Raw genomic sequence first — 26,571 nt, forward strand, 5'->3', positions numbered from 1 at the left:
ATTTGGGTCCATGTCATATAGAACAGCACATCACAACCCTGTTTGGATTCCCTATGCCAGGAGCCTGCCGTGTGCTGGCACCTTGCTCGGGCAGAGGCCCCGACTCCCCGTGGCTCACACATTTCCTCCCACAGCTGGGGTCTGGGCTCACGATGGCCTCGTCTCTTCTTCACTTTAAAAATACATAGACTATACAGAGAATAAAAATGATCTGCGCTCTACCACCCGGAAAAACATAGTTAACATTTCTGTATATTTTCTTGTCTTTTGTTTCTTGGCAGATACACACATGCACTCATACACATGCTTGGTTACAGATTTGGATCATTCCAGACAGACTTTAGAATGAAACAAAATTGTGTTATAATTTTTACTCTAATTCGTCCTGTACATTTTAAAAAAAATATCGACATCTTTGCGATGCTCAGTCATCTACTCTGGGGAGAAGTGGCGTCTCTCCACTCATTTAACTCCCATCTACGTCCTGTAAAGCCTGCAGTTTTATCCACATTGGTTTTCATTGTTAAGATTGCTGCTATGCATTTTGTTTTCCTATCGCCAATGCAACGTAGTTCTTTTTTTCCAAATGGGTTACTCGTGATACATGTTAGAAATACTGATTAATGTACTACTTCCAACGCTGCCACTAGCAGTGGACTGAAAGTTTGTGTCCCTTCGAAATTCATTTGTCGAAATCCTACAGTGCGATGGGCTTAGGAGTTGGGGCTTTGGGAGGTGATCGGGTCATGAGCGTAGAGCCCCGTGAAGGGACACAGCAAGAAGACAGTCGGCACCTGCAACCCAGGAGCAGCCCCTCACCGGACCCTGGATCTGCCAGCACCTTGCTCTTCAACTTCCCAGCCTCCAGATCACTGAGAAAGAAACGCTTCTTGTTTAAGCCATGCAGCCCAGGTGTCTTGGTATGGCAGCTTGAACTAAGACACCATCATACTGAAACCTCCGTATTGTCATAAGTTGTAAAGTTAATTCCTGTGGACTTTTCATATGATCACATTTTTTGCAAATGATGGTATTTTCTATGGCTTTGTAACATTTTATTATTGTATTTTATTCTCTCACCACATGAGCAGATGTCAGGGGAAGCTCCTCACATGTGTGCCACCACACTGCTGGTATCACTGCTGGACTCCTGGCGGTGTGGCCACTCAGTTCAGAGTCCAGCATGCTCTGTTGTGTGGCTGCACTGTGTTCAGATGCTCAGGGGAAACTCATGTACTTTCCCTTGTAGCTGGTTCTAGGAAGGGGTAGCTGCTGTCCCCTTTCCTCATCCCAAGTTATTCACCTGCTCCAGCCTCAGAGGGGATCTCCTTGTGCTCTGGGTGGCTTCAGAGGTGTCCCTTGGCCTGCCCGACACCGTCATTGAGGACGTTGCTCCGTGGCTTCTGTGCTCTTACATCTGGCTTTGCCACTTGCTCACGTTTTCCCGGGGTCCTTCTTTATGTTCCAGAACTTCTGGATGTGGCCAGAGAACCTTCTGGATTCCAAATGTTATTGTGTTTACTGAAACCTGATAGTGACTTACCAAGCACTCTAATTAAAGTAATAGAAATTTCCAACTCTCTCAAATCAGGTCTCAGCATTTCTGAAGAGAGCAGAAGCTCGTGTAATTTGCCCATGAACCTCCGAGAGCCATCGCAGTCACAGGATAGCTGCTAAAACCTCCATCAACCTTTTAAGAAAGGCTACTTAATTTCTAATTATACACGTATAACAGGATATTGAACTGGGCTTTTCCTGTTGGCCCCAAATCATGGCTAAGCCCAAAGCTGAGCATGAGAAGCGGTGACCGAGATGAACTTGGAGAGCTGCCTGCAGCCGTCAGCCACCTACCTACCACACTTGGAGGGGTTTCATGGACATTCTATTCTTCCAGAACCAAAGTGTTACCTACTTGGGGTGATTCTTTGCCAACCCCGTTTTCTCTTTTCTTCTTCTTGGTCAGACAGGTAGACTGCGTTTCCTAACTGCCTTTGCACCTAGGTGTGGCTCAACCAGTGGAGTGTGAGTGGGGGTTCCTGCAAGCATGGTCTCCTCCCTTCAACTGGACCAATGCCATGGTCAGGGCACCCTCGGAAACCAGGCAGTGAAGATTCATGACCATAAGATGGGAGCAGCCTTGGCCCCTGAGTCACTGACTGGGGAACTGCCAGCTGAGCACCCACCACAGACTCCCCGCAGGAGAAACAAGCATCAGGTTTGAGGCCTTATGTGTTCAGAGTTCTTTGCAGAAGACAGGCTTGCAGGAGTTATCTGCCTGTGGGGGGACAGTGGAGGCCTGGTGGGGGACAGTGGAGGCCTGGTGGTGAGCACCGTTTTGTCCTTCCCAGGAGAAAGCAGGGGGAAGAGAGGGCTTTGAGAACCCCCTGGGTAGGTTGAAGGCACCTCTGAGAAGGAGACAAGGGCATTTTGGTCCTTTACTAGATGTCAAGGTGGCCAGTACACTTGCCACCTGCCCTCACCCTGTCAGTGAGGGAGGGTAAAGGAAATTAGAGGGAGGGGAGATCAGCCAGTCAAGGGGAAGCAGTGCCAACCACTCTAATTTCCAGTTTTCAGAACTCATGGGAGCTGGACCCCCGCCTCCAGTGCCTGCTGCCCTAAGGAAGCAGACGAGACTGAAGACCACTCTGTTATGGGATCCCTGTAGCGTGGGGCACAAAGATAGTGTTTGTCAGCGCTGTGGCGTGACCACAGCCAGCTGGGGTCAGCCAGGAGAGGGAGGCAGATGATGTCAGGGACCAGAAGCTTCTGGGGGGTGGGGGGATCCTGGGTGGGAAAGAGCAGCTGCTCACACTCCAGATGGATGGACCGGAAGGAAAGGCTGCCACTGGCCAGAAGCCCTATCCCCTTGGCATCTCCTTGGAGCTGCCCCCACTCAAGGATGAGCGTGGCCTGCCTAGGCGGAGTGCAGTCCCGTCAGGAGAGGACCTTCCTGGCCCCTTCTAGCCACCAGAGCCACCACCCGAATCATGTTGGAGCTGAACATTCTTTAGAAATAAACAGGGCTTAGTCTTAAACACCAAGAGGCTGTTCTAAAGACGAAAATGACAAGAAAACCTTGGAATCTGCCCAAGATGTCATTAAGGGGCCTCCTACTGAGCAGGAAAGACTTCAGCCGATCCCATTTGGATTGGGGTTTGGAAGAGATAAAATTGTTTATATTTCTATTCCCAAGTTGAGATTCCTCAATAAACTAGTTACACATAATTCACTTACATTGTGGAAAACAAAAACAAAGCTACTAAGTTATTAACCAGGAAAAGCAGAGGAGACTGTGGCCTTCTCAGTGCCGAGGGAGCTTTGTGGCTTGGAGAGTGGAGCCTCAAGCAAGTGTCTGGCTCCGGGCACAGCTACTTTGGGGCACTTCAGAGAAACTTTTGTATCTGAAGAGAAAAACATCTATAAGAATGTACATCGACTGTGCACCTGCTGTATACCGGGCCCTGTTCTAGAAGCCGAAGGAATAATGGTGAGCAAGACAAGATTTCCCCTCATGGAATGCTTGTTCGCATGGGGCAGGATGACATATCCTCAGGCATGTCATATGGGGCAGGCATCTAGAGAATTCAAGCGGGCGGCACTCCAGATAGGGGACCCCTGGGAGGGGCTGATACCAGAGCAGAGGCCTGAAGGAGGAGAGAGGCCTCAGCCTAAAACTTTGGCTATGGTCCTGAAGGGGCAAATTTCTTATTGAAATTTATGTTTAGTGTCTTAAATCAGAACATGAATACTATATTGGACTCACGGAAAAACTTTCATGTTTTTTTGGTTTGGACATTCTGCTGAATGTAGTTTTTTGTCTGTTATAAAATTGACTTAATGTAACACACATTTACCATGTTGTTGAAAATGTTTTTCTAAAAGAAGGTATTTAATGACTTCATAATATTTTGCGATATGGAAGTATATAATTTACATAGCGATTTTTCCCTGGCTGGTAATAATCTATATTTATTTTTTAATTAAGTTATAATTCGCGTGTTGTGAAATGCTTGGAACGTAAGTGTATAGTTCGACACGCGCACCAAGGTAACTGCCACCAAGGTAAGGGCGCAGAGCATCCGAGTGACGCCAGAAAGTCCCCTTGCTCCTCCTGCCAGCCGACCTTCCTACACCCTGCCATCCAGCCCCCTACCCCACTTCTCTGCACACAGGTTAGCTTCAGTCAGGGGTGAGCCACGGAGCTCTCTTTGTGCCGGGGCGTCACTGCTTTGCATTACGTTTTGGAGGCTGAGCCCGGCTGCTGCGCACGTTAGTAGTTCACTAATAATGAACAGCTGAATAGTGACTCGTTCTATAGACATGCCGACTGGGGTTATCCATTCACCGGTCGATGGCATCTGGATTTCTCTAGTTGGAGCAAATACCAGTAACGTCGTCAGGCTCATCTCAGCAGAAGTTTCTTGTATCTGTTTGCATTTCTCTTGGGTGACTACCCAGGGGTGGGGTTGCCCCGTCATAGGTAAGGCAGTATTGAACTTTATAAGAAACTGCTAAGCTGTTTTTCAAAGTGGCGGTGCCAACTTTTGTCCTTATCAGCCGTGCGAGAGTCCCCATGGCCCGCCCTCCTGTCTTCCCCTTGGTATTCTTAGTCGTTCTGGGGACTGTCGCGGAAGGCCTGGGCTCAGCTTCATCGTTTCCTCCTTCCTTGAGCTTGCTTTGAGTTTAATTCACTCTTCTTCTTCAGATTTCTTAACATCAAAGATATCTTCGGCTTCTATTCCCCAGAAGCTGTGGATCTTTGCAAAGCCCTCTGGAGTCTGGCAAAGGGATTTACTCTTTATCTTTGTGCATCAGAGAAAGGGCAATTTTGTTTGGTGTCCTGCCCTGGCCCCAATATTTGTGGTGAGCACCAAGCAGGGGCCCATCGGGGACGAGTGCGGCCTCCACTGGTGTCCAGCCCCCTGGTTCTTCCAGACGGTCACACAGTCCCACATTCAGTCTTTACACACTTATTAAAAGTTTATCCACTTGCTCCTTCACTGTTCCCAGTGCAGCCCTCCCTCCTCCTGTGCTCTGATAACTATGAAGCGATTGCCGTGTCTTGCCTTGTCCGTCCTCGGAGGGTCTGGGCACTATTCAGAATTCACTTCCCTTCATTTCCTTGCAATGGTAGTTCTCTTTATTGGCTTGAGGAAAATGGTGATTATGTAGATTATGCAGATTTTTCTCATTCTTAAGTTGGGAGAGATGTTCTCTTGGGACTTTCTTTATCTAAAGCCTTTTTAAAAACATTAAAATGTTTTAAAGGGAAAATATCTTTTTATATTATTAAGTCATTGCTTTCAATTTTAAATATTGGATAGAGCAAGTTATCTCTCACAATAGTTTTTTTCACATGTATTAGCTATTTATATCTACTTGTTATTTCTCATGAACTTAACTTTTTAGGATGTGTATTGGTTTGTTATATTTATGAAAATAGCATGTGTTCATTGCAGAAAATTTAGAAAATAGCATCTAAAGAGAATAAAATGAACCCAGTATCTTCCACCTACCTAGAAAAAGAGTTGATATTTTAATACACGTTCTTTTCTTCTTAGTTTTAAATATAATCAAGTACAAAATAACACATGCTTATAAAAAAACATCAGCGGGCGGCGCCTGTGGCTCAGTGAGCAGGGCGCCAGTCCCATATGCCGAGGGTGGCAGGTTCAAACCCAGCCCCGGCCAAACTGCAACAAAAAAATAGCAGGGCGTTGTGGCGGGTGCCTGTAGTCCCAGCTACTTGGGAGGCTGAGGCAAGAGAATCGCTTAAGCCCAGGAGTTGGAGGTTGCTGTGAGCTGTGTGAGGCCACGGCACTCTACCAAGGGCCATAAAGTGAGACTCTGTCTCTACAAAAAAAAAAAAAACATCAGCAATACAGAAAAATGCAGAGTGGAACACAAGTAGCCGTTTCTCCCGGAGTGCCCTAGTCTTGTTCCCGAGCTGTCTCTACTGTTAGCTTCTGCACGGCCCACTCAGGCCTTTTCTTGTGTGAACACAGTTGACCCTCCTTATCCTTAGTTCTCCACCCCTGGATTCAACCAACCGAGGGTTGAAAATATTTCGGGGGGAAAAAAACAATAAAAATGTAACAATAAAAATAGTAAACCAACCATTGCATGGTATTTACAAACAATTGAGATGATTTGGGGTGTAGGAAGATGTATGTAGGTAATGTGCAGATATTGCCCCATTTCCTATCGGGGACCTGAGCATCTTTGGGGACATGGGGGTAGAGTCCTAGCACCAGTTCTGGCAGATACCAAGGGAACCCGCATTTAAGGCAGTGCTCTCTGGGGCTGTGCACGCGTGGCGTCGCCCTTGAGAGAGGGTGCTCCTTAGACTAGGTTCCTGCTAGTCCTAGCCCCATTCCAAAGTCAAGTTTGCATTTTGCTTAGAGCAAGTCTTACACACTTCTCGTTATGGTTGCTTTGTCCAACTGCATCCCACTCACCTTTGCATTCTCTGGTTTTCACTGGATTTGTTCCTCTTTTTTCCTGTGACTACACATCTCCATTATTCACGACTCCAGTAGTTTCCTTTTGCTACCCTTGGGCTTCTAGTTAGAGCAACGTTTCATTGGCAGATAATAACATCAGTCTCCTCCTTGAGAAGACCTACTCTAGTATTTTCTCATTAAATCTAATTGGTTGGAATTTCTGGCATGAGGTAATAGAGATGGGAAATGGCATTTTGACCCAGATCAGCTTTTCTACTTTAATCATTGTGGATACTTGAATAGAAAATTGTTCACTTCAGGGAGACTTTCTAATTGGTCAGCATAAAATTGTGCACAGTACCCTCTTAGGTGTTGAGAACCCTCTCTGCATCTGTTCGCCCTTCTTCTGCCTAATTTAATCTATCTGATCTGTATTGGGTAGATTTGTCAGCGATTGGCTTGTGTTTGTTTATTTTCAAAGAATCAGCATTGGTTTTAAGCATCCTGTTGTTTTTTTCTCTTTCTCATTCATTAATCTCTAGTTATATCCTCAACATGTCCTTCCTCCACCACCAGCAGCACCTGATAAGTGAGGAAGGAGCCACATCTTAGTTTGCACATTAGAAACCCGCTCTTCCCGGCTGTTCTCAGCATCCACGGCTGTTAAATCTGGGAGATAATGAATGAAATAGGTTCATTCCTTTTTTCCTCAGAACCCTAGAAGTGCCCATGTCCATTTAGAACGTCTAAAGAAATGTTGTTTACATTCCTCCCCAAACCAATTAATTAGAATACAGAATCCTTTTTTCCTCCTCTGATCTTCTGTTAGGCCTAAAGCCTTCCTCTTCATGGCCGAAGTGTTAGGTTTGAGGTGTCAGCCTCTCTCTGTCTCTGTCTCTCCCGACCAGCCCGTCTGAGATCATCCTGGGTCCCGTGACTGCCTGTCCAGGTCTTGTGGAGATGGCTGAGACATCTCTCATGTGACAGTGCTGCTGGCCTCCCGTGGTGGACGGCATGTCTCACATTCCATTTCTCCCTTGATCTTTATCTGGCCACCTGTACAGACAGGTGGCGCCTGGCTGAGCACTATACTCACAAAGGCCAACTCAAGAGGCTTATCAGGAATGCAGGGGAAGCAACTGGCTCAGGGTGCTGTCCAGCAGGCCACGTAGGAAGTAAGTGACCACAGGTGGAAGAGCCCAGGTCCAATGCAGACAGCATGGCTCCAGGCTTGTGCCTTCATCTTTCTATTTAAAAAAAAAAGAATTATAACCTGGGTGGTGCCTGTGGCTGAAAGGAGTGGGGCGCCAGCCCCATATGCTGGAGATGGCGGGTTCAAACCTGGCCCTGGCCAAAAACGGCAAAAAAAAAAAAAAAGAATTATAACCTTTATAACTCTTTAATCTTTCTTAAATGAAATCTCATGCAGGTCTAACATACGTGTGGCTGGATATTATTTAAGAGATTAATTTGTATTATTTTTCCTCCCCTCTTTTCCCTCAGGGGAGCTCCCTGCAGTCAGGTGTCTCCTCTGGTTCTAGGATAGAACTCTGAGAGAGGGTGGCAGAAGCAGCAGAAAATTACCAGCAATTCTGGCTTTTGTTCCCAGACCCAGTTCAGATAGAGAAGCAGCTTCCCCCGGTAGGGGCAGAGTGGTCTGGAAGAAATAGGAGGGGCCAAGATAATCTCATACACTGAAAAGAAACTTCTCAGGGGTATGGATGGGGGGGGCAGTGGGAGTGAGGGACAGAGCCCTGACGCCTGGCAGCTGCTGCAGGGGGTGAATTCCAGGTGCAGATAAGGAGACAGCTGGACAGAAGGTTATAGGATCTCCCTAGAAGCATCAAAGGATAATGAGATAGGAGTGAAATCTGAGAAGGGGGAAATTCAGAAAGGTGAATGAAGCCTGCCCTTGGGTCACTGCCACCCCCACACCTTCCCCAGCCCCCCACCCCCACCACAACCCCAGAGAATTAGCTGATCTGGAAGAGGAAATAAGAGGCCAGGCAGCACCTCTGCCAGGCTCACGGGGCGAGGGGGCAATGTCAACACGCAGGGCCTTCTAGGGCCAGGCCCCCCGCAAATGTCCCTCACCCTGTATTTAGGGCTGGGCTTCAACAGGGTGCATCTTAAGTATAATGAGGAAATTGGAATTAAATCAACGTTTTCATGTGTTATAAAGTAGCTTTCAGTAATCAGTCCCTGAAACTGGATCAAGGTACATCTAGAATGCTAGTGTCTCAAATCATGGGGAAATGAAATGAAAATTCTCCCTGGATGAAGACAAAGTCATCTGGGCCTCAAATTGTTTCTGAAAGGAATTTTTCAAATATAACATCCAGCACCACATAGTCAGAGATAACCAGCACAGGAGGAGGAGAGACAGAGGACCACGCTCAGCAGCCAGGGGCTGGAAGACCCACAGTTATCCCCTATGGGCTGTTGCAAGACTTAGTCTTAAACAATATGCTCACTGCATACGCTCTTGAGAACAAAAGTGGAGCTTAAAAATATAATCAAAGAACTACCCTGTTTCCCCGAAAATAAGACCTACATACAGGAAAGATAAGACGTCCCCTGAAAATAAGACACTGTCTTATTTTTGGGGAAACAGGGTAGATACCAGAAAAAGTAACAGGCATGTTGTAAGAACCAGCCATAAAATTTTAAAGTCAAAAACCAGTAACTAACATTAAGCATTCACAGGCTGGGCTTAACAGCTGAAGAGAGAACTGAAAATTTATCACTCATAAAAAAATTTTGAGGGACAAAAGGACGAAAAGTGAAAGAAAGGGTAATAGGTAGAGATAATATAGCAATATACCCCAATGAGGTACAAGTTCACACCTGCCAGATTGTCATCACAAAGACAATAATAAATGCTGGTGAGTCCTTTAGTCCATTTCCACAGACTGGATAACTATAAAAAACAGAAATTTATTTCTTACAGTTTGGAGGCTAGAAAGTCCACGATCAAGGTGATGGAGGGTTGACATCTGATGAAGGCTGCTCTCTGCTTCCAGGATGGCGCCTTGTGGCTGCACCCTCCTGAGGGCAGGCAGACACACTGTCCTCACTGGCAGAAGAGACCAAGGGCAGGAGGCCTTGGTTCTACCTGCCTTCAACCCCATACATGAGAGCAGAGCCCTCCTGACTTAACCCCGAAGGCCACATTTCTTAATATTGTTGCATTGGGGATTTAGTTTCAAGGTGAATTTTGGAGGGGACATCATCATTAAGACAGCAGCAATGAGGAAGTGGAGAAACTAGAACCTCATACATTGCTGGTGGGATGTAAAATGGTGCTACCCCTTTGAAAAACACTTTAGCAGTTCTGCAAACAGTTAAACACGAAGCAATTCCCCTTCTATGTGTATACTCCTGAGAACTGAGAACCTATGTCCCCACAAAAACGTCTATGCAGGCGTCAGATAGTAGCATATTCATAAAAGCCAAAAAGTGGAAACAACCGGTATGTCCATCAATAGTGAACAGATAAGCAAAAAGGGGGCACATCCTTGCAATACAGTATTTCTCATCAATAAAAAGGAAAGGAGTACTGATGCACGCTACAGTGTGGACACCTCGTAAACGTTACGCTAAGTGAAAGGACCTGGATTCAAAAGGCCACGGAGCACATGATCCTACCAATATGAAATGTCAAATCAGGCAATTTTATGGAGCTAGAAAGTAGATTGGAGGTTGCTAGGGCCTGGGGGAAATGGAAGCAGGGGTTGGGGGCTGGTAGTGGGGACGGCTGCTGTGGCACAGGTTTCCTTTTGGAATGATAGAAATGTTCTAAAATTGATTATGGCGAGGGTTGCAGAACTCATGGAATAAACTTAAAAACATTGCATGGGACACTTTAAGTAGGAGAACTTTATGATGTGCAGATTATATTTCAATATAGCTGTTTTCTTAAAAGTACAAACGAACGTGGGCTGTATATACATTCTTAGGGAACTTAACACGTGAGAACATGCAAATTGAGAAGGAAAGAGGGGCAGAGAGATCGGAGGTTCTTGCATTGGCTGGGGGAGTAGAGAAGTAGCAATTATCATTTTATACTAGTAAGTAAAAAGACAGGCATCAAAATTTCTAGGGCAGCCACAATAGAATAGTCAAACTAAGAGAGGCCAAAAATGGAATTAAAAAAAAATAATCAATCCCCAAAGGCAAGAACAGAGAAGAGGTTACACAAATAAAAACACAAAGTCAGATAATAGATTTAAACCAGAAAATTGAGCAGAAACTAGACTAAAATTAAATGGGTCACATTCTCCAGCTGAAAGACAAAGGTTGTCAGAGTGACTTTTCAAGTCTCCATACACTACATACAAGAGATACGTCCAAAACTCAAGGATGCAGAAAAGTAGAAAGCCAAGAGGTAGAAAAGCTTATACCATGCAAACACTAACAGAAAGCAAGTCAGTATGGCTTTAGTGCTGGCAGGTGAAATGACATGAAAGGAAAAATGATTGGAAAATAGAAACAGCTTATAATGGTAAAAATATTCACCAGAAAAACACAGCAATTGTATATTGGTTTGTGTCTCATAACATAGCCTCGATATAGTGAAAGCAAAAATGATAGACCTGTAGGGAGCGGCCCACAAACTCATAGTCATGGTGTGAGAGCTCAGTAATTGATACAATAAGCAGACAAAATAGAAATCAGTGTGGTTACAGAAGATTTGAAATACACAGTCAACAGACTTGACCTAATTGGCGTATAAAAAAACCTGTCTCCTGCTGCAGCACGCACTTTATTTTCAAGCATGCACAGAACATGTTTTACAAATTGCCCTTATATTTGGCCATAAAACAAATCTAAATAAACTTCAACGGATTGAAGTTATACATAAGAATCTGACACAAGGTAATAACTATGAATTAAGAAATACTTATCTAAGTAATTCGCAGGTAAAAGGAAAAATCATTATGCAAATTAAAAAAATGTTTTGAATTGAATGGAAATTAAAGCAAAGCATATCCAAACAGATGGGAGGCAGCTAAGCAGTGCTTGGGGAGAATGTTATAGCCACGAATATTTGCTCTAAAAAATAACCAAGGCCGAAAATTAATCAGCTAAGCATGAAGACAAGTGCTTAAATGCTTCCGGCCAGCTGCAAGGCCGGGAGCACCTTCAGCGTGCACACTGGCTGGCAGGTTCTGCCCCAGCCCACCGCTGCCGAGTCCAGCCGAGCCCCACGGCCCAGGGCTTGAGGCTCTCAAGATCTGTTGTTCATCGTGGTGAGATCTTTGCCCAGTTCCACTTGCGGGGCTGGCCCTATCTCTGAATCTCCCTTTGCAGACAATGCTCCAGCAAGCCCGGGCTGCACGTTGTCTGGCCGTTCACCCTTATCCAGACCTATTACAGATCTTTGGAGAAGTCGGGTAAGAAATAAAAAGTGGGGAAATGCACATAAAATGAACCAGGAAAGAAAAGGCAGACCCCGCAGGTGTTAGAAAGACAGAAAGAGGTGTTGTGAGCTGAACGACCCAGGTCCTGATCCCTGCAACCCACCAGGGTGAACTTAAATGGCAAAAGTGACTTTGCAGGGATGAAGTTAAGGTTCTCCAGGTGGGGAGGCTAGCCGTGTCGTCTGCTGCCGCCTGAACGAAATCAAGTGTTTGAAGACAGGCTGCCGGGGAGATTTGATGGTAGAAGAGGAGATTGTGTGTGGGCGGAACAGAGCCTAGAGCGAAGTCCTTTGAAAACAAGCAGGGTGGGTGACAGGTATGTCTGAGAGGGGCCGGGAAGCTGCAAACAGCAGGACAAGGCAATGGGTTCTTCTTCCCTCGAGCTGCGGGAGGGAGCTTGGCCCCCTAACACCTGGATTTAGTCTAGTGCCGCCCGTTTTGATTGTCTGGCCTCCAGACTGGGAAAGAATGAAGGTGCTGTTTCAAGCCACCAAGTCGGAGACCAGCTCTTAACGGCAGCTATAGGCAACTAAATAGAGGATATTCTGAAAAAAATTGTGGCAATTTAATATGAAACGTTTCATAAAATTGATCAACTTTTAGAAAAATATGAGGCTCCAAAATTGGCACAAGAAGAAAGGGAAAGTCTAAATAATCTTCTTACTCTGTGACTAAAATCCTCCCCGCAGAGAAAGCTCTACCTCTAGGTAGCTTCGCAGAGAAGTCTGCCTCCCAAATAACGTTACCTGTTCATAAACTCTGCACAGACTCTTTGGGACAAGGAAATGAAGGATGGTTACTCGACTCATGTGATTAAAGCTAGTTTAATTTGGTGTGAAAAAGACAGAGGGAAAGAAAAATGACAGGCAGAATTCATTCAAACATGCAGGTACAACATTTCTAAACAAAATATTAAGAAAGCGACCTACTACAAGGTAGATTTACCATTCTAAAGTCAAAGGTTATTTGACAAATTGACAGCTGAAAGAGAGAAAGCAACTCATACAATAATCTCAGTAGGTGCAGAAAAAAATCCATTCAATACGGTCCAAACCCCACCATGAAAAAAGTAACTCTAAGAAAACTATTAATATAAAGAAAAAATGTTTGATAGATGATACCTACAAAAAATTCTATAGAAGACGTATATTTATTGGTGAAATGCTGAAAGCTTTTCTTTAAAAATCAGTAGCAAACTTCCGTAGACAAAAATACCAGCTCTCCCATTCCTATTCAGTATTGGACTAGGAGTCTAGCCCAGGTAGTGAGGAAATAAAAAGAAATGAAGTCACGGAGACTGAAATGAAAGGAATGGATGTTTTATTATTCACAGAGAATATGATGATGTAACGTAGTAACTTCTAGAGATGTTGTAGGTAAATGATTAGAATCAATGGGAGAGTTTAGCAAGTCAATATACAAATATCAGGTGTATTTCTATTGTCTAGAAACAAACAGAAAATGAAAAATTTAAATGATGCCATTTAAACACAATGAACAATCACATGGCTATAAACCAGATAAAATGGACAACTTCTTAGACTTAAACTACTAAAACTGACTCAAAAAGAAATAGAAACTCTAAATAGATAAGTAAAGAGATTAAATTAATAATTAAAAAAAAACCTTCCCACAAAGAAAAGTCCCAGTCCTAATGTCTTCCCTGCTGAATTCTGTCAAACATTTAAAAAATAATTAATATCAATTTTTTATAAATTCTTTCACAAAAATCAAACAACAGGGAATAATTTCACAACTCACCGTATGGGGCCGTTATTCCACTAGTACCAAAACCAGAGAAAGGCATCACAAGAAAATTCAAATATCTCTTGTGAATAGAGATACAAAAATCCTCGTAGAATACTAGCAAACTGAATCCAACAACATATAAAAAGTATTACTCACTGTGACCAATGGGAAGTTATCCCTATAATGTAAGGCTGATTAAACAGCCAGAAATAATTAACATAATAGAAGATAAAATAAAATATAGTAGACCCTTCATAGCTGACCACCTCCCTACGTTGACCACCTCCTTAAGCTGAATTAATTTTCACAGAGTGGACATGCACCATGCGTATATATCAGTACGGTAGGCCTAGCTCCTTATGTTCACCGTCTCTGTATGTTGACTGTAACAGTTTGTTACAGTCCTTTGGGTGGTCAACTTATAGAAGTTCTACTGCAGTAAAAACCACATGATCATTTCAATAGATGCATAGAAACCATTTCATGAAATCCAGCACCTTTCATGTCAAAAACACTCTGAAAACTAAGCAGGGGAAGTAAAGAGCATCTATGAAAACCTCACAATGAACATCACCCCAGTGGTGAAAAACTGGATGCTTACCCCTTAAGATCAGGAATCAGACAAGGATGTCCACCCTCACTACTTTCATTAACCACTGTACTAGAGGCCCTAGCCAAGAACATTCAGCAAGAAAAGAGGCATCTGGGTTGGAAAGGAAGAGGCAAAATTAGTTCTATTTCCAGATGACATAATCTTACATGCAGAAAATCCTAAATAATTCACTAAAAAACAATTAGACCTAATAAGTTCATTGAGGTTTCAGAAAATAAGATCAATAAAATAATAAAAACCATGGCTAAGGAATTTCATTGCTCAATCCAAGGTCATGAAGAGTTGTCCTGAGTTTTTCTTCTAAGAGTCTTATAGTTTGGTACATTTTGAGTTAATGTTTGTATATGGTGTGAGGCAGGGGTACAACTTCGTTCCTTGGCATGTGGATGGCCAGTTGTCCCAGCACCATTTGTTAAAATGATTACTCTTTTCCTCATTTAATTATTTTGGCACCCTTGGGAAAAAAACCCAGATACTAACAGTGTGAGCACTTACTGTGGGCCAGGCTTTGTTCTAGGTGCTGGGAAAACAGCTGCGCACAAGGCTAAGTCTCTGCCTTTGGGGAATTTATATTCCTGGAGACAAGGGACAGTAAGGAGACAGACATTAGACAATGAACAAACAAAAGTATGATGAGTCAGGAGGGTTGAGTGTCCAGTAGGACAGTCCCACACTGTAGGGGGATGGAGCAGTGAGCAGTGGAAGGGCAGCGGGCAGGAGGGTGGAGCAGCCTTCAGCAGAGAACTCCTAAGAGGGAAGGAGGAAGCCAGGTGGATATGAAGGGGACAGCACCTTAGGAAAGGGGGTAGCAGATGGAAAACCCAGTGTCAGGATGCTGGTGTTTCCCAAGCCTCAGAGGACCAGGTTAACTGCCCTTAATGTGCTGCTCTCTCCTGCCACATTTTTCTGTTGCAATTGTGTGTCCGTGTGCGTGTGTAAAGACATAATTATTTTTAGCAAAATGAGATCATGCTTGTAACCACTCTTTCATGACCTTTGAAAACTTAGCACTACGTGTCAAACATTTTACCCCACAAACAAATATTGCTAGGCTGCTTAGCACCACCATTTTCCACATCTATGCTTAGTTCCCTGCATGTTTTTTGCTATGCAAGCATCATGGGAGCAACTGGCCTTGCCCGTGTGCTCTGACTTACGTGGTCAGTTTATATGAGTTATTGCTCAGTTTATCAGAGTTATTGTCTTAGTTGTCAGTGCTCAGGGGAGGTTCAAATGGACTTGGTTGCTACATGCTGGAAGGGACTGGAAACAATGTCCCCATTCCAGCCTGAGGCTTTCTGAGATTCTTGGGGCAGCTTCTGTCCACTTCCAAGGCCTAGAAAGAGAAGTATCTTATATTCCTATCCTGAGCTGAAGGTGTTTGCTGACTGCCTCACTCCTGGGACCTGCCTCCCGCCCCCACCCAGCTCTGACTGGTGCAAGGTCCACTCTGTACCCCAGGGGCCCAGGCAGGTGGTGCCCATGGATAGGCCTTTCCCCACCCAGCCTTCTCTACCTATGAAGAGGTCCCTTTCTCCAGGAGTATCTCAAATTAAAGAGCATGCTGTGTTGGGGGACTTCAGGCTGGGGCTCATCCCATAGGTGGCTTTAAAAATAGGCCAGCCATTACATGGGTGATATGTCCATGCAAAGATTAGCATAATATGGTAACTGGCTCAGAGGCCACAGGGCCCACCTCACCTTTGGGCTTTATCTCCCCAGATTGGAACCCGGCAGGAGTTAAATCCACATGTACTTAAAGCAAAGGGCTTGCCCCACCCAGAGGGAGGAGGAGCAGATGCCCAAAGATGTGGGGAGAGCATCCTGGAGAGGACCCCCCATGGGCAGAGCTGTCCACCGGGCTGCTGTGGAGCTGGGCATCCATGAACATGGCAAACAGATCACCCGGGACCTGGACTGGCAGGTGAGAGATCAATGGAAAAGTTTGGAATATAATTAACGCAATGGTCGTCCTCCAGCCCCACAGAGTTCAATTTGCAGAAGCAACGTTTCAATCTGACACTGTTTATCACCCCATGGAGGCCGGTTACACAGAGATAACAGCAAAGCTGCTGTGTGGTCTGAAGGGCAATTTGTCTTGGAGACAATCCCGGTAGCTACGTTTAAGGAAGCATCATTACCAAGATGTACTGGGAAAAACGAGTGGGTCTGGTTTGGTGCCTGGCCCCTGAGTGCACGTGATAAGACTCGGACAGGGGTGGTGAGCCCATGAAATCAGGAGACACCCAAGTCTACCCTGAAGCAGGAGCCAATGGGCTAAGGAGCCCAGGCTGGGGGTTCTGCTGTCTCCTCCCACGTGACCTGGCTGCAATCTGCCAACGCTGGGGGTAATCAAGGAGAGAATAAACTCCTGGAGGTGGCAGTGAATGCTTCTAGCTGCTTAGCCAATAGCCACTCTCTTGGATTTTGGTCAGAGTTAGAAATTGCCCTTGTAAAGCCCTTGCTCTCCCAGCCTCCTTTGCAGTTAATGCTGGTGGCACTGTTGTGGTCATAAAGATGTGTGTGAAAGCTACTAGGAATGGCTTCTGGGAAAGCTTTCTAAAAAGTCAAAAAAGAGTGAGCTACCATTTTCCTTTTTCTGATCTTTATGTCCTTCCTTCCTGGAATGCAGAGGTAGTGTCTTGATCTGAGCAGCCATTTTGTGACCATGAGACAAAGTCACAGCAGGAACAGGACAAAGAGAAAGTACAGAAGAAGCTTGGGCATTGATAGCATTGTTGGACTGAACCAGCTGAGCCCAAACTTGGGACCTTCCCATGAGACTTGTTTAAGCCACTATACTGGTTTATACTGATTTGTGCTGTGGGAGGATCCCTCTCTCTGGTGGTCAGGCAAGATGTCTGGCTGGAGATAGCAGTCTGGGAGTTAGCTCAGCTCAGATAGGAAATGAAGCCCTGCCACATACGAGGCCTCCTGGGGCAAGGAGAAGAGGGCCCAGAAGAAGCCCAGGACATTGGCCTTACAGAGGGGCAGGACAAGGAGCCAGAGTCCTCTAGAGGGTGAAAGGAGACAGGAGAATAGGAGAACAAGGCGGGAGCTGGGATGGCAAGTGTGCAGAAAGCGAACAAGCAGGAGGCAAGGCTCTCCCCTCACTCAGAGCTAATCAATGACCCCCTCCAGGTGAGCTCGGGGCTGTGGGGTCTGGGACTCCAGGGAGGGGCCCCTGTGGCCTCCAGGCGTGGCCACTTGGCCTCCTGACATGGCCTGGTCGCCTCCCTTAGGGCATCCCCACAGAGGTTTGTGTGGTTATTGTCATATAAAGGATTTGTTCTGGGCCCCATTAAATGATGTAAGTCTCTGACACCCAGATGAGGCCTGTGAGGACAGGTGTGTGGGAAGGAAGGGAAGGAAAGGACAGAAGATTTAGGGAGACCCTGCTGGGTGCCAGAACTGCTGCTCAGGCCCCACCCCCAGGGTCCTGGTTCAGCCCTGCTACCCTCACATTAGTTTTCCTGCCAGGGCCTATAGCTCTGGGGCGGGAGGCAGGTCCCATCAAATGGCTGATAGATCAATCAACCCTCTTTCATAACCTGTTCTTCAGCAGGACTGGTCAGGCTGATCTCAATGACACTGCAGTAACAAATGGCCAGAGGTGCAGTGGCTTAGCCCAGAAAGCACTCCTGCCCTGCAGAATCCACCACAGGGGCCATCCCCTGGTGGCTGAGCAGCCCCTGCTGAGGCAGCACCAGCACCTGCCTGTCTTGAGTGCAGGCTACCCAGGTTGATGCTGCCGAGGGAAGCAGGGAGGATGGCTCTTAGACGCTTCTGCCTGGAAGACACATGTCACTGGTGCTCACACTTCCTTGCCAGAGCAGGTCCCATGGTCACCCCTAACTTCAAGGCAGTGTGTACTGGAGGGAGGGGGACAAGAAGGAGGGAGGGGGACAAGAAGTCCTGGCCATCGCATCCTGTCTACCACAGGGGCTGTTGGGACCATTCTCCAGCATCATTTAAGACATGCTGGCCTTGGATTTGGCCTCAGTCCCAGGGATAGTCCCTCTGGACTGTTTGGGTGAGTGACATTCATAACACCAAATAAGCTCATGTCATGAGGCCTCTCACCAATCAGAATGGGACCAATAGTGAACAATGGGTCCTGCCCTACTGGAACGTAGTAGCCACGTGTCACTGTGGGTCCCCCAGGGTGGCCAGGCTGGACACCCTGCCACAGCCACTCTGTGGTTCCTTCTACCCAACCAGTGGTGGATGGACCCTCAATTCTGTGTCAGAGACTCAGTTTCCTCATCAGGAATTTCAAAATGGGGATGGTAATACTTGTCTCATAAGGATACATTTTTAAAATGCAGCAAGCCTAACTGAGCACCTGGCTCATAACAGGTGCATGAAATTCCTCTTCAATTTAATCCACTCTAAAGGGCTTGGTTTCCCCTTCCTTTTCAGTGACTAGCTTGGCAGCAACTTTCCGGCATGGAATTCTAAGAGGTGCTCCCAGATGGAACTGCATGGCACTCTTGGGTCCCAGACATGGAATAATTGTGACCTGGCCATGGCCCCTGCCATCTGGTAGCCTGGGAAGCCGGTCAGAGGCTGTCTTTTTGGCAAGGCGGCGTCTGTGACTCACCACTGTCTATCCCGGCCTGGCCCTCAGAGCTGGCAGTCGGGCCTCTAGGACTCTGGCAGATGGACAACAGGACAGCTTCGGATGGTCAGCCCAGCCCAGCCTGGCCCTTGGGACCCTGTGTGCTGGTCCTCCTGAGTGTGATCCTGGGGGCCCAACTGGGTGACTGCTGGTGTCCTGCCTGGTCTGTCCTTCACAGAGCGGAGGTTTCCCACGTCCCGTGACATTTCCTTCCTGAGCTGCACGTGATGTGTGCAGGTGCCAGGATGGGCCAGGTGGGCCCCACGGAGCTTCATGGCTCCCGTGTCTGTTACCCTCATGCTGGTGAGCTGGCACGGCTGTCCTCATGTTGCCCTCCAATCCACCAGCTCTTTCCTGGTCTTTTTGATCAATCCACTGCCCTGGCCAGTGTGTCCCTGGTGATACAGCTGGCCCCTCCAAGGGCGACATGGGAGCCCGGTGCGCTGAGGCTGTGAGCACACGGCCTTGTCTGCACCCCTGGTCTTGGACACAGAGGTCTCCCTAATGCACTCAGGCCACCCCCGTTCAGCCCCTCAAGACTGAGCGTTTTGCTTTCAGTATCTCATTCTTATGCCCAGCGGGCAGTCCGTGCCTGCATGCTTGGGGGAGGGACGGCCCCAGGGCACCAAGGGGCAGCCAGAGCTTCTTCCAGCCTTGAGCATGAACTGACCTGGCAAAGCACCCTAGAAGGCAAGGTCATTGGTAGCAACGTCACACCCCTCAGCTGTACCAGACAGGCCAGGATCACACATGTTCTGGGACAAGCCCCGGGCACGAGACTCAGGTCTGACCAGCCGGCCTTGCGCACTGCCCAGTCCTGCAGGGAGAAGAGCCTGGAGGGGCAGTGGGTGTCCCTGGGGTCAGAGGGGGCCTGGTGGATTCAGGTGTGTCCTCTTCTCAGCCAGGACCCCCTGGAGGTGGGTGACCTTGTCAGTATTTTACAGATCCCAAATCCCAGAGAAGGAGTCACCTAGCTGTTCCCACACTAAGCCAGCAGATCCCAAATCCCAGAGAAGGAGTCACCTAGCTGTTCCCACACTAAGCCAGCAGATCCCAAATCCCAGAGAAGGAGTCACCTAGCTGTTCCCACACTAAGCCAGCAGATCCCAAATCCCAGAGAAGGAGTCACCTAGCTGTTCCCACACTAAGCCAGCAGATCCCCCAGGGCTGGGTAGCACAGAGTAAGCACGCTCAGGAGCCCTCAGCACCACTCTCAGTTAAGGTCACGTGTAAGGGCTCAGGCCATGGCTCAGGGCTCCATCCGTGACAGCTCTTGTGCTCACTGTCTCTCAGCAGTGTTGTTGACCCAGCTTATCGAGGTAGACTTGGGCATCAGAGAGCAAGGCTGCTCTTCCACACACAGACACAGCTGCCCTCTCATGGCTGTCCCCTCCCGCCGTGTGGCCGGTGTTCCCCCATTCTCTGAACCTCAGTCTACTCCTTTACAGAATGGAGCTCCCATGCTGGGATGAGTGGGACAAGGTGTGGTAGCCTCCGAGCAGGTCTACCACGCCATAGGACCTGGCGTAGCAAGTGCTCCCAGCTGGGTCAGGCCATGGCATTTACATAGATCTTTCTTATCCATGAAATTGTACCCATGGGCACAGGGGCCCTCCGAGGAGGTATTCTTTCCTCTGTTATCTAAATGAGATTTCTGTTCTGAGAGTATGAGTCATTCTCCAAGGTTACAGTGCTCAGACATGGCTCTGGCAGGACCAGTGCCCCAGCCTGTCTGACCCTGGAAGGTGAGAGTGTTGCACATGCGTGGAGAGGAAGGGTGGCAGTGTCTCTTCTTCGGGGGAGGGGGCAGCTCAGTCTCCAGGGCCAGACAGCCATGGACTTGGATGTCTTCCATGCCCGGAGAATTGTGAGTCAGAATGTTCAATAGACACACATGCAGGCCAGGGCTCCCTAGAGTTCCAGTGGCAGGGCTGTCTGCATGGGCTAAGAAGGAAGATGGCTGTGGTCACTTCATTCATTTAAATGTGCACTGAGCATAGTCCTTGTGTCTGTCCCAAAGCTGGGGTCAAAGGAGAGAGATCAGACAAGGGCCATATACTTGGGCAACTCACAGAACCTTAGAACAAATGAGGCCTTGGAGCACAGCACCCTCACAGGGAATCACAGGCTCAATTCACCTGCCCACCAGTGATGGGGAGCTCACTACCTTACAAGTCAGCCTCCCCCTCCCCAGGACAAGACATCTCTGCTTGGGGAAAAGTTCTTTTCTTTCTTTCTTTTTAATTTTTTAGTGTTTTTTTTTTATATTTCTTGTGTTTGTTTTGCTATTATAATGGTATTCCCAGAAACATCTGGCTCTTGCCTCCTGGAGTACTTGGGCAAGAGAGTCTCTAAAAAATGTCAGAGGGAAATTACTGGATGTGCTCCTCTTCAAATTTACTAGAAAATGCCAAATTGTTTTCTAAAGTAATTACCACAATTTACACAACGACTGTTTTTATTAATTTCTAGGAATTCTATTTGATTCTTTTACAAATCTGCTTGATTATATTTAGACTCTCTTGCTCTTAACTCATGTTTTTAATCCTCCCCCTGTTTTTTGCTTCTTCAATCATATTAAACAAACTCACTTTCTATCCCTTGTCTAATAATTCTGGAATCTGAAGGCTGTGGGCTCGTAGCAGCCTGTGTGTGGTCTGTGCTTGATCTTCCTCATGGTGCCCTGTTTCCTCGTGTTGAGTGACTCTCACCTGGGAGATGCTCCCCATCCTTGGAACTTTGCCTAAATTCCTCCAGAGAAGATTAGCATTTGTTTGAGAGAAGTCTGGAGAAATCCATTTTAATCTTAATTCTCAGGCTGAGGATTTTGTAGACAGGGCTGGACCTGTGAGTTGGCCGGATAGACCAGCGGAAGAGCTGGCTGCGGTCACAGCCTCAGGGTCATTCCCACGCTGTTTATAACAGTCCCAGTGGAGGACAGAGACTAGACTCATTGCTTGCCATCTTAGGTTTCCGAGGCTCCTTTTGGGTCACCATGGTTTGTTGGTGACAGACACAAACAGCCTCGCTGAGCACACCAACAATGGCAGTAGTATTCACCATTCAGTGAGCACGCTGTGTGCCAACCCCTTACAAGGTGGTGTTCACATGATACTGACTTACTCGTTAGCACAATAATCCTATGAGGTGGTTGCTAGCATTATCCCAGCCCTTTTACAGATGAGGAAACTGAGGTCAAAGGGTTGGCACACCTGGCCCAACCCCACCTCCCCGGCTGCCTGACCCTAATCGCGGGCCCTCTGGGACTCCCCACTTTCTGCATGGAGCTTTTGTGGGTTTGGTGTTTATTTCTGTTATTGTTATATCTTTCTGGCATCAGAGACATGGGGCCCTGCGTCCCCACTGTGCAATTGCTTGCTGTGGTCCCCGGCTCAGGCTCCACGAAGCGTCTGCCCAGTGGGCAGGCTTGTCCCTCGCTGCAGTGATGAGTCACGGCTCATGCCACCTTTGCTCTGAATTAGAGGCAGTGAAAGGCAAGGGCAGAGAACACCTCGAGCAAAATCCCATTTCGTGTTGGCAGCCAGACAGCATCAGCCTGCCCAGCTGATTGATACCGGTGGAGTTCTGGGTACAAGCTAAGGACAAAGTTGACACTGGGGGAAAAAAAGTCCTCTTCCAGAACAGACAGCCGCATCTGGAGATTCATGCTCCCTGGCTTTCTCCAAAGCGTGCCATTTCCAAGTCCTGCCTGGAGAGATGCCTGTCCCAGCCTCTCTGGGGGCCAGAGAGGGGGCCGCTGCCCAGCTACTTAGCCTGCACACAGAGTATCAGGTCCAGGGGACTGGCAGGTCATCGGCCTAAAAGTCCCCTGAGAGCTCCTGGGCCCTAGAGCTCCCGAGGGCATCTCATCACGCTGCAACCAGTGAGGCAGAGGCGACCTGGGCTATGGCACCATCCGGCCTCAGCCCACGCTGCCTGTCATCCACTGGCCCCTCCAAGCCCCGCCCTGCTCTGTGGGAGTCCCCAGTCTGGGGCTGCTCAGGCACAGATGGAGATGGTGCAGCTGTGGTGTGGGAGCCCAGCCTGGTGGAGGCAAGGAGGGCTTTTGGAGGGGGTGTTAGAAGGCATGTGGGATGAGTAGGTCCTCTCTCCTCTAAACCTGGTTAATTTCCACTTGACTTTCAGATCTCAGCTCAGGCATCACTTCCTCCAGGAAGCCTTCTCTAATTTCACTCGCTTGCAATCTGCTCTGACAGATGGCAGCACCGGCCCCTCTTCAGCCTAAGCTATAGTGGGGCAGGAGGGCTTTGGCCCCAGAGAACCCTCTAGTATTTAGCAGGAGTGAGCACGGTGACCACGACTGCAGGCTGTTATTGTGTGCCTGTATGGCGAGGAGCTTAACTCTGGGCCTCTGCTTCCTCACCTGTAAAACAAGGTGACAAGTGGGCCTGTCCCCTAGGCCTGTTGTGAGATATAAGCAGGGAATGGAGGCAGAGTCCTGAGCACAAGCGTGTGCCTGTGCCTGAAACACGTTAGCCATTTTTATTTTCCAGATTAGTGCCTGACCCAGACAAACACTGGTTGAATGACATTGCCATTGATAAATGCATTAGTCAGGGCCCCTGCCCGGCTCACATATGACTCACGTATGGCCATCCCGCCATCTGGCTACCCAGAAGGACTTCAACTCTAGGAGGATTCTGGACTTTTCTGGAGACACAGACCAAACAGCACCCTCTTTCCACAGCCCGAAGAATAGAGAAAAAGTAGAGGCCCAGTTTCCCTGGCAGGATTCTAAAGTGGAACTTTCACAGCCAGCATCGCAGGAAGGAAGTTTCTTCCTCCAAGAATGGCCTGAGGGTCTTTCCTCTGCCCTCCAGCTGCCTCCCTCCCCTTCCCAACTGTCCTCCTCAGCCTCTTCCTGCCTGTCCCCCTTTGTCTACAAGTGTAGATGACAGCTCTTGTGGTTGCTTCTGCAAGGGCTTGTCAAGGCCCCCTTCTCTCTGTTGCCAGGCACGTGGCCCTGCAGACACTCAGGCAGAGGAGGCCACCCTGCCCAAATGCCATCCCAGGCCCTCTGGGTGGTCCTGTCACCCTGTCACCTACTCCCAGGCTGAGGTAGCCTTGGCCAGTGGCGCTAATCCATTTTGGCTTCCTGCATGCTGGAGAGGAAGCTCACAATCAAGTCTGTCTAATTTTGGTATGAACCCCACTTACAGTAGCATCTGGCACATTGAGAGGCCCAAACAGAATTGCTCCACACATGCCCGCCTTGCATCCACTCCAGGTGCCGCAGCCTGACCAGGGATGATGAGCCCACGGCACCACCTGGGCAGCGTGCGGCACCTCAGTGGGGCACCTCCCGTGCGCTAACAGACACTTGGGTGGCGTGCGGCACCTCAGTGGGGCACCTCCCGTGCACTAACAGACACCTGCTCAAAGAGCTATTGGAACCACAAGGGGGAAGAGCCAGGGAAGATGCCCCCTTGGAGGTGGCCCCAGCACTGAGCCTTGAAATCAGAGAGGATGTCTTTGGCCACAGGAGCAGGGTGCACCTGTCCCATGGCCAGAAAAAGAGGTGGCATGTTTGAGGCCACCTAGGGCAACAGGGAGTGGGTGCTCTCAGGAAGTTGCTATTGGGTGGTAAAAGTCTAGCACTCCAAAGGTCCCTGGGAAGATTACTCCTCACATGGCCCGGGGTGGGGGCAGGGCTGCAAGCAGGGGCTGGTGGCTGGGGAGGGGTGCAGGCGGCTGCACCCTGTGGGCTGTTCTCCCTGGCACTTGTGCTGCTGTAACACCTGGGCCTGTCTGTCTCACTTCCCCTCAATGGTGCTGAGGCTCATTTGCTGTCCCTGTGGTCACGTAGGACAGAGACAGGCTCTGTCTGTCCAGTGCCAACCCCTTGGCAGCAATCTCTCCTGCCCACAGGTGCTGGGTGCCAGGTCATGGATGCCAGGGAGTGGAGCTGACTGTGAACAGAGCAAACCAGCAGGGGGACAGTGGTGGGGACAAGGGTGCTGGCACTCCCAGGATGAGGGGCTAGAGGTGCTGGGCCCGGGAGGGAAGCCCTGCCCCCGGGGAGTTGAGGGCTGTGCGGAGGGTAGGAACAGATGACAGGGAGCAGGTCTCTGGCTGGACAGAGAGAGCTCGTGAGGACACGGAAGGCAGCGCAGATGATGATAAGGAGACAGGTGGTGGTGGCACACTGAGGCCTCCTGTGGAGGGGGCAAGCAAGGCAAGAGGGCAGAGCTGGGAGAGGCAGGAGCCCGCGGGAGGCCCGGCCTGGACATGGACTACAAGCCCAGCTTCAGCGACTCCGAGTTTAGCTCCTCCCTCACACCCAGCTGACCCTGGTGTCCCTTCCTGACACTGTGTCCCCCCAAGTGGATCCCACCACTCCCTCCCAAACGCAACAGACTGTGGGCAGCCTTCACACTGTCACCTGCAAAGGCCGGCAAACGCAAGCCCACCTGTCACCAGTGCTGTCCTGTCATCCACTCCCCTACTGGCCTCCCCATCCAGGGCTTGCTTCAGTGGGTGGGTGAGGGGCTGCAGGGTGAAAGCGTCTGCGGAGGGATCAGTTGTCCCTAGTTTAGGCTCAAGGCCAGCTCCCACGCCCAGGCCTCCACAGGGCACTCCTGCCTGCTGGGCCTGGCAGAGGAGCTCAGAGCCCGGCCCTCGGGCACAGATCTCGGGCTGCAGAAGTAGGTGTGTTGCCATCTGCTCCTGCTCTGTGCTTGTCACTTCCAGTTTAATAAGACTCCAGGTGAGGGACAGACTGCCACCTACCTGGCCACCTACCTGTGTGCCAGACTTCCTTCCTTTCCTGTCTGTCCCCACTGGCCAGGCCTCAGGAACATGGCTCTCTCCTCTGTGGCTGCCCTTGGGCTGTGGCTCTGCTTCCTCTGTGCTCGGTGACTCTCTGCAGGGACCCGTGTGCTTGAGGCTCTGCCCTCTCCACTGCAAAACGGGCCAAGAGCTCCTCTCAGACTTCAAGGTGATGTTCCTCCCATCTGATTCTTCTGGCTCACCAAGTGCTGCCAGGTAAACCCCAGACAGGTGTTGCCCTGCCCACCCCTGCAGGCTGGAGGCCTTCTGCAGTGGCTGGTGCTTCTGGACCCTGAGAGGCTCACGACCCCTCCGTGGCCCAGGGGCTGAGCTCCTTCCCTGGCCAGGCAGAGTCTCCTTAATGACCCTGAGCTGGCTGAAGGGCTGGCAAAGTTTGGGACTCAGAGCCCAGGGCTAACACCTACACCCTTGAACACCAGGGCCACAGCTGACGGAAGGGGTGGCCTGGCCTGCAGGGGCCCTGCTCATGCTCCTCCAGCCCCAGCTGGGCATGGGCAGGGCAAAGGTGGGAAGGTCACTCTGCAAAGCCAGGCCTGCCCGCCAGGTCACTGCAGCCCCCTGCTCATCCCTGCCTTGGTAAGCTCCCCCTGCAGAGGTGGCAAGTGTGGAGTGGGGCCTCTGGCTGACCGTCCACCACATGGCTGGCACGCTGCTCAAAGCAGGTGTTCAGTGAACGTCTCCTCTATGCCAAGTGCTGGGCTGGATGCCCAGGGTCTCGGCCCTGCTGGCACATGCAGGAGGCACAGTGATCATTGACACCTATTATGCACTTGCTGTATGCTCCCCTTTCCTCCTTACAATAGGCCTGCACAAAGCTTCCATCCTGGTCTCCAGGTCACAGGCAGGATGGGGCTGCTGTGACTGGTACCCCAGGCTCCTGCCGCAGTGTCCGGCACATTCCCCGGGCACCCA

The sequence above is a fragment of the Nycticebus coucang genome, chromosome 3 (assembly GCF_027406575.1).
Source record: "Nycticebus coucang isolate mNycCou1 chromosome 3, mNycCou1.pri, whole genome shotgun sequence".
In the NCBI taxonomy this organism is placed as follows: domain Eukaryota; kingdom Metazoa; phylum Chordata; class Mammalia; order Primates; family Lorisidae; genus Nycticebus; species Nycticebus coucang.